A 13,525-nucleotide genomic window follows, 5' to 3' on the forward strand; every position below is an offset into this window, starting at 1 on the left:
CACCTCCCCCTCCAAACCCATCCATAACATCACTTCCCGGCTTTCCTTCACGTGCATCGTTAGTAAACAGCAGATCTATAGGTGGAGACGCTCACACTGCCCTCGCCGCGCTTTACCAGCATTAAAGCAAACGCAACAATAACAACAACTGCTGTGCGTGCACGGCGAGGAAAAAGACCCAGGCATCTTTGCCTTTATCAATTGCAATTAGGTGCACAGTCTTCCCCCCTCTTTCCTTGCTCCAGTCTGGGATGATAATTAAAATTTAATGAAGCCTGGGAGTAGCAGAGCTCTGTCTGGGGACTGTGGAATAGAATATTTTAACTGTACATTTACACCAAGTGTCTGGCTTCAAAGACGTGACTGCTTTTAATCTCGAATTAGAAAACCACAGACCTGAAATTAAATATTAGCCACCCTCAGCTCCCCTTCCTTCCCGCCATACTGTCACGCCTGTGTTTTTCTCCCTTGCCCCACGACACGCACATACCCACGTCTTGGGTCTCCAATTACACTCGCGTTAATAATAGATGGCTTTGAGACGGTGCGGATTTTCCCCTTTCCATTTCCTTTTTTTTTTTTTTTTTTTTTGTTTTTTTAAATAGGGTTAATGCAATATTAATTGCTCGTAGCCGCTATAAGAACGCGCCGCATTTTCCCAGGAACAAATCGATGGATCGGGGCAGCGAGCGCAGAGCGGGAGAAGCAGCCCCGGGGGCCTCCTGGGTGAGTACGGCCGCCGGCGGGGCCCTCCGCGCCCGCGGGTCGCTGAAAGGGAAAGAATGGGTGGATCGCCGTTTTATTTTGGTTTTTTTTTTCTGGAAAAATGCCTTATGGAGGGGGGTGCTGTTGGTCTGGATGGGGGGACGCCCCCCGGCCGGCGGGTCTCCCCACTTCTTAATGCGTCAGCGGCAGACCCCAGCACCGCTCTGCTGCCAGGGATGCCCGGCTGGTTGCTGTTCCCAGCACGGTAACCAGGGGGTTAGGACAGAGGAATGACAATCCCCATCCTCCCGCCTTTATTGTTTTTGTTATTTTGGCAGGTAGGACCCCCGGGCCCTCCCGGATAAAGGAGCCCAGAGCCCGGCGGCGCAGGAGGGAAACCTGCCCCGCGTCTCGGCGCGCCCCACAAAGGTAAACACGGACTTTGGAGGGAGGAGGGCACTCCGCAAGTAAGCGGGGAAGGAAAGAAATTAAAAAAGAATCCCAACCCACCAGACAAAAAACCGACAAGAAGACGCTACGGGTTCCCAAAGACAGCCGGGACAACCCTTCCCACGGTTGCGGGATGGCGCGGGTTGCTGACCTACTCACAGGGCTCCTCTGTGCCAGGAATATCGCTGGGGCCGGGCAGGGCCGGGAGCTTTTGCGGTCCCGGGCAGGCAGAGCCACAACCGCTGCGCTGAAGAGCGGGGGGTTACGCCTTTCCGGGGCCTGGCCCCCAGCTGGCACTTATTGCCAAGAATTTTTCCCGGGGCCTGTCAGCTGAGGCTGTCACTTCCTGCCTAAAAATTAAAAGAAAGAAAAAAAAGAAAGAAAGAAACAAGTCTGCCCCCAAAATCAACGTAAGCTCCGAACCAAAATAACAGAGTCGCTTGCAGGAGCTCTGGGTAGCAGCTGGGGCAACTCTGGGAGCGTGTGTATGTGTGCAGGAGTCGGCTCGCAGCTGGGCCCCCACCTCCCTGCCCCAGCAACACTGCCCGGCCGGGGCAGGCAGGGCCGCCCCCAACCCCCACGGGCATTTGGCACCGTCCTCCCCGGGGGGCACAGCCGCCCACTCTCCTCCGCAACCAGCCCCGGAGGAGGACGAATCTTCCTCCCCCCTCGCAAAGCCGCTTGGCCGCCCAGCCCGTGGGGCGAGGGTGCCGGTGCCCCTGTGCCGGAGGAGGGGAACAGGGGAGACAGCAGAAGGGGGTGGCAGGGGGGTCGTGGCCGTCCCCCGTGGTGTTTCGAGGCGGGCGGGGCTGGGGGCTACGCGGCCCGTCCGGTTGCGGCACTTCTCCCCAGCGCGGCGGGGCTGGGCTCGGCTCGCCTCCCCGTTTATACAGAACAGAATCATTTACATAAAGTCCTTAAGGCAAATAACTGTTGGGGCTCTAATTTATATCTGATCGAAAATTAGCCGTCATTATGCGCTCCATTAGCAGCGTCTTTAATGTGCTTCTAAGCACCATTTGTCAAGCGGCTTGTTAATATCCTTCAAGTCTTTAAAGTTGAGAGCTCATTAAAGAGTGCGCTCTGTTATTGATGTAATTTAGATGAGTTTGGAAGAGCGAGTGAGCGGCGGACAACCTGGAGGAGCGGGGAGAGGCTGGGGCTCCCCCCGGGCTGCGGAAGCGGCACCCCGGCGCCATCCCCTCACCGTGGCGCCGGGACATGGCCGAGAGCAGCATCTTCCCTGCTCGGGCTGGGGCGTCGGGGGATCCCCCAGCAATGGGGGGGGTGGGGGAGCACTGCTTTCGGCTCAGGCGGAGTAAGACGCTTAACGATGTGCAGGCACGATGCCTCCGTCTCTCCCCCACTCCATGGAAAGAGCATAAAGGCCAATAAATTACCTCCGCTACTTATTTGAAAAAACACGTATTCTGTCGGGAGTTCTGCAACGCGATGAAGCCGCATTTCATCCCCCTCCCCCCCACCCGGGGGTTGCCTCGACCCTGCGCGGCGCCGAATCCTGGGCCGCCCCCGGAGACCGCTCCCCGCCCCCTCCGAAACCCCCGGTGAACCCGGGCGGTGAGGGGGCAGTCCCGGCTGAGCCCTGTCCCCTCCCCGGGAGCGGGGCGGGTGGGAGGCTGGAGAGGAAGGTCTTTCCCTGCGCTGCCGTCCCCGGGCTTCCCCCGGGCGAAAGCAATAAAGCGGGTAATTAGACTGCTAAAGACGGATGTAAATAGCGGGGAGGAGGCGGCGGTGACAGCCCGGAGCTCCCCGGGGCAGGGACACGGAGCCCCGCAGCGCCCGCCCCGAGACCCCGGGGAAGGGCACCCGTCGCCCCGACGGCACTCGGCCTGCGGTGGGGAGGGAGGTGGCAATTCTCCCTCCTACAGGAGAGGACCCTCAGCACCCATCGGAAAGGCCCCTTTGCCCCGGGAACGCCACAAGAGCGCAGGGTTCAGAGTCTGTGGCAGAGGGGGGGCGGCAGGTGCAGGGGTCAGCAGCGTTTCGAACCCCGCTGCAGCCCCCCCCCTCGGGGCTCTAACCGGCTTTCCGCACAGGCGTGCATTTACCTCACAGCACGGTCCCGGAGACACACTGACACCTCTGGGTCCATTTATCCCCTCTCCAGCCGGTGACAACAGCCACACGCCCCAACCAGCCCTCCCAACCTCTGAGCTCGGGGTGGGGAGCATCTACAGGCTGGGGTGCACGCAGCTCCAGCTCCCATGCAAGAGAGGGCTGCTCCTGAAGAGTTGGATGTATCTTCTCAAGATCGTGGGGCCGTTGCTAGCAACTTGAGCTCTCTCCGAGAGCCACCGCCATGATACTGGTTCCATAAGTTCTCTGAGCAGAGGAAGAGAAAAATACCCTCAGGACATCGAGCAAAATCATCAACCCTTGTAGGCAAAAACACGAGGGACAAAAAGCCACCAGAAGGCCCAAGGTTGATTCATTGAACTGTACTTACATATGTGATATGAAGTATTGCCACTAGGAACAAAAAGGAGATGTAGCACAGTGGCACATTACTGTCCTGTGTTTTTTTTCTTGTCTGCTAAGAAGCCATCTAGTGCAGCCCCCCCCAGAGCCTGAGCAAGTGTCACGGGTTAGAAGCTCCCGGCCCTGCTTACACCACAAAAAGAAATGGGGTGGTGGGCACCAGCCTGGCCACAGATGGCTCTGCTTCCTCTGTGCTGTCTGGAGTCAAGAACCAACCTCCCAGGCAGTGCTTGCCCATGGGTCAGGGATAGTGTCTGCTTCAGATAGGCAGTTCAGTTGTGCCCACACATTTCTGGAGAGGAAGGGGAGGAAGGGAATTAGCAGTGAGAACAGTTCCCAGGTGATTCTGCAGACTGGCAGGGACTCAGTCACCAGAGACCACCCACCACTTACTTAAAGATTTTTCTCTTCCACAAAGCCTCTTCCCTGCTGGGGAGGTCGGACTGTATTTGGCTTGGAAATGAAAACCAGCACCTCTCCCCCAACCTGCTGAGCTGCTTTGTCCCCCCGAATTAGCCAGCATTACTTTTAACTCATTGAATGGTCTGAATTAGAGCCAGCCAGCCCATGGGCCCTTGCCCGGACACAGGTTTGTGAGTCAATGGCAGCAACACTCAGTGAGTTCCCGACCTTGCCAAGGATCTTATTGCTCATCCTTTGGATGAGCCCAGGGCAGTCCTGCATACCCGGTGGCGCCTGCATGTGTGCCAATGATCAGAGATGGGGAAGGTGTGTGCTGGAGCCAAGTGGCTTCACTCCTGGGCAGCCTGTGGGGATGGTGCACCAGGCAGCCCCAGGAAGATGGGGAGAGAGTTTTACTTTTTTAGACAGCTGTTAAAATGTTTTCATTTAATCAGCCATGGTACGTATGCCTCAGTCAAACAGCTGGCATCCGAGCTGATACGCAAGGATGTGTAATTTTGATTCCTACCTTTCTGCTTCAAAGCTGTCTCGTTTTGAGTGCTTTGATCCCCAGAATAAACGTATTGTGGCATATTTATGTATATGACATTTTCATTTGCTCATTTATTTATTTATTTATTTTTGCAAAACACATCACTTACAGGTTTCTAGTGCCAAGGCAGAGGTGCCCTGTGAAGGAAAACAGGGACCTGTTTCAGATATGTCACTGGCTCCAATTGCAAAAGCAGTGGCAGCCCATGCAGAAAAGGGAAACCTGTATAGGAAGTGAATTTAACATTGCTTACTGATGGACTAGTTGCTTTTTTTTTTTTTTTTTTAGGAGATTTAATTATTTTTTTTAATCTTTATTTTTTTATTTCTAGAGTTTTACAGTTCTTTCTGGGTCTTTATGGCAATTCAGCACATTTTCCGCTCTCTCTGGTAGGATCTGAGTGCCTCAGAGTATTTAGCACACTGATCCCCACAGCATCCCCAGGAGACAAGGACATGCTGCTACCCTACCTTACAGCAGAGGAGGAAAACAGCAGTTTGGGATGCATGAGGAACTGTAAAGAAATCTCCCAAGCCGTAGGAGAGGGCTTGGACCAGGGGACCAGCCCTGCTCCCTTTGACACCTCTGAAAAGCTGAACCACTGACGTCCCTGAATATCTTACTCTCAGGACACTGGGAGTATGACATACCCAACAGAACACCCTTTCACCTCCAGCTACAGCAAGAAGTGGTTTATTTACCCAGCAGCAGCACAGCCCTAATTTTTAAGGCTTGGCCCCAGGAGTACCAGAGTGGGGAAGCAGAGCTGCACTGGGACAGTGAAAGCTGACTTCCCTGGGATTTGGGTCTTCTGGTTGGGTTCTCCCATGTCAAATAAGGCACAAACTCTGACTGATGCTTTTCCACAGGATGGAGCATTAATAAAACCTCTTGCCTGGGGCAGGCTTTCTGGTACTTGTGTGATTTTCTGCCTTTTCCCTTGTGTGAGACGCACATGGGTTCTGTCTCCTCTGACAGCTGCTTCACTGAACAAAATCTGTGGGGATACCTCCATAGTTAAGCCCTCTCCCTATCTGTTCTATTGGTTTGAAGTGGGCTAAGGGTTTTAAAGCCAGTCTGAGACCAGAGGAGGCACAGACAGAGGAACAAACAGCCAGGGACATCCAGGGTCCCCCAGGCCCTCCTGAGGAAACCAGGCTTCTGTCATTAACTGAGCCACCTGCAGAAAAGATGCTGCTTGGGGGAGCATTTGAACATCTGGGGTGTCTCCCTCACCCTTCCCAGGACTGCTCTGTTGCAGGGATTCTCATCCTCCCAGTGCAGCAGCAGCCTGAATGCAGCTTTGCTTCCAGTAATGGCTCCTCCTGCACACAGACATGCACAAACAGTCTCACTGCACACATGGAAATGGATGCTTTGTGTCTGTAGTAATGTCTTAAACATCCCCACCTATAGTTTTAGAAGGTCTTGGACTTCTTGGTAGGAGAGACCTGACTGAGGGTAAGACTTCACTCAGAAAACTCTAAAGACTAAAGTAAAAAAAAAAAATGTTATTCCTTAAAAAGCAACGGAGGCATTGCCAGGGCTATTCAGTTTTCACCTTTTGAAAACACTCTTCATACACCTCCAAACTCTGAATCCCTTGAAAGGAAGCACTGACACCAACCCTCCCTTCACTCCTCCTCATTCCTTCTTCCTTCCTTTGCCATTCCAGTTATGCCTATGGATGCTTCCAAGCAAGTTTTCTTGCCCAGAGGAAATCAGCAGCTGACCTGGCTGCTGGTGCCAGGTGGCTTCATTAGGGTTCGTGCCAGATTTCACCCAGTGAGATCTCAGCAGGATGACAATCTTAAAACTGTCCTTGGTTGAGTACAGAGAAAACAGAAGCCATTTACCTCAAAACGGTACCCTGCACCTTTCAAGGAGGAAAAAACACCCACAGTTACAAAGGAAAGAACAGATACAACAATTAATATAGATTATTTTCAGTCCAGGCTTTCTAGGGAGAAGGTGCTGCTCCATCTTTCCTTTCATTTCAAAATCACAAGGATATCCTTGATCTGGAAAAGCACTGTGCTTAGATTAAGGCCAAAAACCAATACACAAGCATCTCAGAACACGTCGTTCTTTATTTTGAGGTATCTGTAGGCACTTTTGACTGGAATTTCATCACAACCTTTTTTCTACTGTGGCAGAATCACTCATATGCTCTAAAACAACGTTTCTGTTGTACATTCTAGGCAGAAAGTTGTAACTAAAATGCACACATGCAGCCCAACCTTTTTTTGTGTCAGACACCTTCGCAACACCAGCTGTATAACAGTGTCACACATATTAGTCCTCATATTGCCCCAGATAAGAAGTACTACACTTTTCTGAAGCTGAAAATACTCCTGGATGCTTTGGATCAGTGCAGTGGTGTTTGGGAAGCAGGGGGGTCACAGGGGTGGCTTCTGTGAGAAGCTGCTGAAGCTCCCCCGGTTCCAGTCCCTCAAGGCCGAGCAGATCTGGGAAGCTGGATGTGCCTCTGCCACTGACATGTTCAAGAGAGGGAAAAGGAAATGACAAAAAATATGGAAAAGGAGACCTGGAGAGGAGAGAGCAATGGAGCAGTCCCTGAAGGACCACGGTGGGGTAAATGTGGATTTGCAGCCCCCGAAGTGCCAGAGATGGGCAGAGGTGAAGCTGCAGCCTGTGCGGGATGACAGAGAGGGTCAGCTGTGGATCTGCACCCCTGGAGGAGCCCGTGGCAGAGGAGGTGACTGTTCCCGCAGCAGCCGTGACTCTGTGGGCAGCCCGGGCTGGAGCAGTTCCTGAGGGAGTGCAGCCCATGGGAGGGACTCATGGCCGAGGGGTTCCTGAAGGACTCTCTGGCGTGAGAGGGAGCCCGCGCTGGAGCGGGGGCAGAATGTGAGGAGTCCTCCCCTGAGGAGGAAGGAGCGGCAGAAACCCCGTGTGGGGAACTGAGCCTGAACCCCCCCTGCCCGTCCCCTGTGCCCTGAGGGGAGGCGGCAGTGAAGCGATCCGGGCCCGGGGAGAGGGGAGGGCTGGGGGGAAGGTGTTAAGATCTGGCCCTGTTTTCTCTTTCTCCTTGTCCATGAAATGAGTTCTTTTCCTTCCCAAGCTGAACCTCTCAGGTTTTTGTAACAGGGGAATGCAAAGCTCCCTGTCCTTGTCTCGATCAAGAAGCCTTTGGGTGGATTTTCTCCTCCCTGCCCCACAGTGGGGTGGGGGCTGAGGGAGCGGAGCCCTGGTTGGTACCGGCTGGGCCCAAACCTGGAGTACAAAAACTGGAGTACAAAACTGTCAGAAGAATACCAACTGCATTTACGTATCTAAACTAAATACCCAGTGCTGTGGTCTTTTCAGTATTACATTTCTGTGGCAAGTTTTCCCATTGTGCATCATTTAGTCATGTTGGGACAATTTGCTAAATAATGTAGAGGCACTTCATCATGGAACAACATTGGAGCTGATTTACAGTTCCACCTTTTAGCAGCACACCTGCAAATTGCTATAAATAGTAGCAACCCCTATTAAGGAGACATAAGGGTGCTTCCAGGCAGAGAGAGTAAATGAGGAGGAGTTGTGGATGATACTGGGTAAAGGCACTACCAGTTTACAACTGGCCCGGTAGCTCTGCCCACAGCGTGCCCCACAGCCAGGCCTGAAGGTGAGGGTCTGAGCTGCTGAAGGGCAGAGTGGGGAAGGCATTTAGCGCCAGGCTGGTGTACAGAGATCAGTGAAATTCTAAGCTTAAGTACCTTCTTTTTTCTGGAGGCCATAACATAACTTCTACAAATCACTTCTTGCAGCAAAGTTTAATTAGAATAGCTTGTCATCTTCACTTCTTGTCTGTATCAAGTCTTAATTTGGCAGGGATACAAGGTTAACAATGAAGGAAGGCTAGAAGCAAAGGAGATAGACCAAAAAAAAATCCCAGGCTACAGTCATACAGAGGAAACTGCTGTCTCAAAGGCTGCTGATACCTGAAAACTGGGAAAACAGTTGTGAAGTTCTGAATAAACACAAACAGAATTTATCCACTCTTCATATGCACAAAGCCACTGAGTTCACTCACTTTTCAGCGGTACAGAACACTTTCATTTTCCCCAGCAATGTAAACTACTTTGGGATACATTTGGAGAGGTGACTTTCCTTTGGTTACCATGCGGTTTCAGACCACCAGAGAAAAGAGGCAGTGGTTCCTCGTGGAGAAGAAACTGCACACACCAACTTTTTGGCAGGTGTTGGGAGGGATGGGTGAATGAGCTGCAGAACCCAATGTTCATCACAACAGAGAAGAAGCTTTGAATGAAGGGGATGAAGAAACTAGATCTGTAAAGGAAAAGTAGGGAAGAAAATGCAAATTAGAAAGGAATACAGCAGGCTCAAAATCTCAGTGTTACTGTAATCTGTATTTGGGTCTTGACCCAAAGGCCTTCACCTGGGGAATGAGATTGTGACTTAGTTCTGGTGTCAATATCCATCTACCTGATATACAGATTATTTTTTTTTAAGATGCATATGGAGAATGGTAAGAAAAGAGGATCAAGCTCCCAAGCAAGGGATCAGTCATGGCAAACCAGACAAAATCACGGGAAGTACTTTCCTCCCAAATGGATGATCATTATGCAGAGATGGAAACGAACAGCTGAAGATGACAGGACCATTTTATGAAACAAAATTTTTCAGCATCATGAACACTGTGTTTCAAAGGCATCGAAGATTATTTACAGCTAGAAATTAAAAAAAAAACCACACTTGAGTGTAACCATCAGCAAGCAAAGGTATAAAGACAGTTTAGGGCTACCACATGCAGATTTTTTTGCTGTAGCTCATAATATCTGATGATGCTTTGAAGCCTTTGCTTCAGAAGTCAAGTGATGATTTAAGAATTGCATTACAGGAAAGCTGTTGAAGGAAAGAGCTTTTAGCACACACCTGGAACAAACATCAAAGGCTCAGAAAACAGAGGGAAAAGTAAAAGGACTTAAGCATGTTTTCATTGACCACAGCTCTCAGAAAGTTTTCTTTTCCTATACAATGATTTGAGACAATGCACATGATGACCACGTTTAGAACAGCCTTTGTACCTGCATAGGATTTACAGGATAGAAAATGTAAACTATCACATGAACATTTTTGTCCATTCATACAACTCTGTGGAGCCACTGTAGCACTAGAAAAGGCAGAGGAAAGCTTTGCTGTGCTGTGGAAGATTCACATGGAAGAAAGCATCATGCAGCACAGCCTTGCAGGGGGTGTAGATGCTCTGCTCTGCAGGGCTGTAGCTGTTTCTCACCAGATGTGGCAACCCCCAGGCAGCTGCGTGCCAGGCCAAATGCTCTGAACTACTCCTGGGATTTGGCTGAATCACCCTGGCTCTATTTTAGAGGTGTGAAAGCTTCTTTCTAGCTTGCTTAGTTGATACCACGACAGGCTCATCACATGCACCCAGGAGTCTGAAGACCACTATATATTTCCATCATCTTTCTCCTTTGAAAAAATAGTTAACTCCACTCTCACTCCCAGTCCTGAAGATATTTCACTCAGGTCTGATATTAAGAAACCTACAACAGGGACTGCAGAAATGAATCACACCATCTGATGGTGTGAGATTAAACTCAGCAGCTTTCAAGGGAAAGTGCATTGTCCCACTGATGGAAGTACTGCAGCTCCCTACAGTGGGCCATAGGATGTGGGAGAAACAGCAGGGGTGACTAAGGTAAGGAAACTTTTGTAAATACATCAGTTTAGCTTTTTAAAAATAATTTTATTTTGCTCACTTTCACTGCTTTTTATTTACTTTGCGAAAACTACCAAGTTTCTGGCACAGATGGTCTCAGAAAGTAATTTTCTAGGCAGGTTCCACTACCCTGCAATTTTCCAATCGAGAAGAAGGAGGAAAAAGCTGAAAAGCTGACTTACACAGGTGACCCCAACCAGCAGCACTGACTGAACATTGCCTGCTCTGAGGCAGCTTGGCTTGTGTCCCTGTGCACAGCTTGTGCCAGCACAGCACTCCTGTTCCAAGCCTGATAGGCTGAGCTGGCTGGGTCCAGGCTGGTTTCCAGAAGGGTTACCAACTCTGGTACCAACTCATTACCAACTCTGGATAATGAGAACTTGCCCTCCAGGCACATCAGTAAGACTTGTTCAGGGTGTTCCCCTGCAGTTACACAGTGCACGCAGTGCCAACACAGATTGTATTGGTTTTGTAGACCCCAAATCCTGGGTGGTGAGGTAGGTAGGCAGCCACTTGGCTGACCCACAAGCCACCATTAATAAAAAAAAAAGCATTTGCCACATCAGGGAGCTGGTGACTGCCATTAGAGCCCCTGTACAACCAACACAGGAGCAGCTACACCTTACAAGCCTGTGTGGTTGCTGTTGCCTCTCTGCATGTTGCTGGCAAGGCCAGAGGCACCCCTCCTGTCCCCCTGGAAGAACAGGGTAAAATTGTGATGGATTTTGGCATGACAGGAAGAATTCAAAGTGCCCTAAATCCTTCTTGCCTTTCTTCTTAACCCCATCTCAAGCAGTTGTTCAGCCATTTCTAGCAAATGCACTGTGAAATGTGAATGCATTGGTGATATTCCTCTCTCTGAACAGAGATCTGTGAAGGCAAAGTAAAAGCAAAGGCTCTAATTCACCCAAATATTCTAATATCACAGAGCTCCTCTGAGAGAGTTCAGGGCTCAGCAGATGTGAAAGCTCATTGCAGCTCTGAGTGTAAAAGTTAAAGGAGCTGTTGAGAGAGAGTGGGTCATCAGCCAGGTAATCCTGAACTTGTCTTATCATCAATAAATCTTGTTTTAATCTGTACTATGAGCCTGGCAAAACCATAATCTGCCCAGAAAGCAGACAGCAGTGCCAGGCAAACTGATGTCCTGGTGCTCATGAGGAAAGGAAGAGTCTAATTTTCTTAGTCAACTGATGCTGAGGGGCTGGGGAGGCAGACAGCTCCCAGAAAACAAAACAGGAAAATTACAGTGACCACCATGCACCAGGGAGGGCTCTTCAAAGACACTTTTAGAGACTCTGCTGTGGTTAAATCCAGTGCCAAGCTTCACAAGGAACCCGATGGAGGCCTGGGACATCCATAGCTCATTCTCCAACCTTTCATCCCACATGCTACTTATACATGGTGACTATTTATCCTAAACAAAAGAAATTTCAACACACACACAAAGGAAACAAGCAAATATATATAGTAATAATTCAGATTAACAAATATTTACACAGCATCTAAAGCAGAAGCAGTCAATGAGTAAGAGATTCTTGGGAAACAGTAAAGCACAGAAATAAGTTGGCATGGTAAGTGAATACAAAACTATTGATCATCTTGCATCACCCCAACAACTGTATTTAAAAAATACAATCTGAGCTCAAGCTTTTAAGTAAACGACTGAATAATGAAAAAAAAATTCATATACTACAACTTTGCATTTAAAATAAAACAATGTAATGATTTGTGTTTGGGTTTTTTTTTTTTTTTTCATTATTGCATAAGGTACTTCAATTACAAATGGTTAACTTGTGGTCAAATGGGGCAAAGTTTTCTGAACATGCCAGGGAGGCCAAGCAGCAATGTTGCATGAGGTTGATTAGTTCAGTGTAGGAGGTAGCAGAGGTGCTATACCTCTGTTTGAGGATATGTGCTGCTCAAATCACGGGCTAAATGTGCCAGTTATGAAAATCTGATAGAAGCTGACTCCCAGAGATAACACTTACCTCTTATCAGCATGTCTGGGGTAGGAGTTGTCAGTCCTAGCAAGAGTCAGGAGCTATTGCTGATCTCCTAGGACGCTCAGGTTCCCAACTCCTGGCTCTTCCATGTGCTACTGAAAATCTGCTGGCCACAATCTTTCTGTCTACCCATACTGCATGAGGGTATGAATCTGGGACTCACTTTGTCCATCCCACAGATGAACCAAGATTAAACAGCTGCCTTCAACTTAAGGCACAAACACACATTCCTCTCTGCTGAAAGGGCTTGAGAACTCACTTGACCAACATTCACTCTGGACTTTTACACTGTAGTTTTAAAAAACAAACCTTAAATGTTTAGCAAGAGAAGTTTATCTTGCAAGGTTAAACTCCTGGCAATGTGCTTTACCATCACAGCTGCTGGGCTCCCTGGTGCTCAGCAGCACTTTTCAGTCATTTACCACGTCAAAAGAAGACTCACACATGGAAATATTCACTAACATTTTTATTTGTTTATCTTCAAAGACAGCACATGCGTTCGATCTTCTTGGAAGCATAAAGGGGGCAAATAAATAGGTGCTATGAAGTTATGGTGCCAAACAAGATGCAGTTCCTCTATTCTGTAGGAGCTGTCATCAGAAGTACCTGACAATCTCAGGATAAAGTCCTTGATGAACACCACTTCCAAAAGCTGATGAGTTATCACCTCATGTGCAACAGCTGAATCTCACATAACTACTTCAGATTTCAACCTATTTCTTGCATTTTACATGTATTATTGTTTCTTCCAGTTATGTTCTGCTTTTTCCTAGCAGGAGACTAAAATGTGGCTTCAGTAATACTCATCATCAATCTTATTTATTCCATCTATTTCTAGGTAATTATATATAGTGTATTTCCTTAGCCTGTATTTGGATGGCCTATTTAGAGATGAATGGATTCCTTCCAGAATGGCAATGACCTTTCTGTGACTCAAACATTAATTTTCTAAATGGCTTCACAGGTGAAATACCTTATATATCACACTAATTAACAAGATATACCCTGTTAATGGTCAGAAAACACGCTTTACATAATTATAAAGAGAATCCTTTCCAAGGTACAACCTTCCCCTATGGTATGAGTTGTTAGTTAATACCACCTGATACATCCACAGTAAAACCTACTCAAGTCCTATCCAAAGAGCAGTCTCAATTGCCAGTCTCATATACTTGAAACACCCATGAGATGAAGATTTTAGAC

Source organism: Calypte anna, chromosome 4B (genome assembly GCF_003957555.1).
Source record: "Calypte anna isolate BGI_N300 chromosome 4B, bCalAnn1_v1.p, whole genome shotgun sequence".
Lineage (NCBI taxonomy): Eukaryota > Metazoa > Chordata > Aves > Apodiformes > Trochilidae > Calypte > Calypte anna.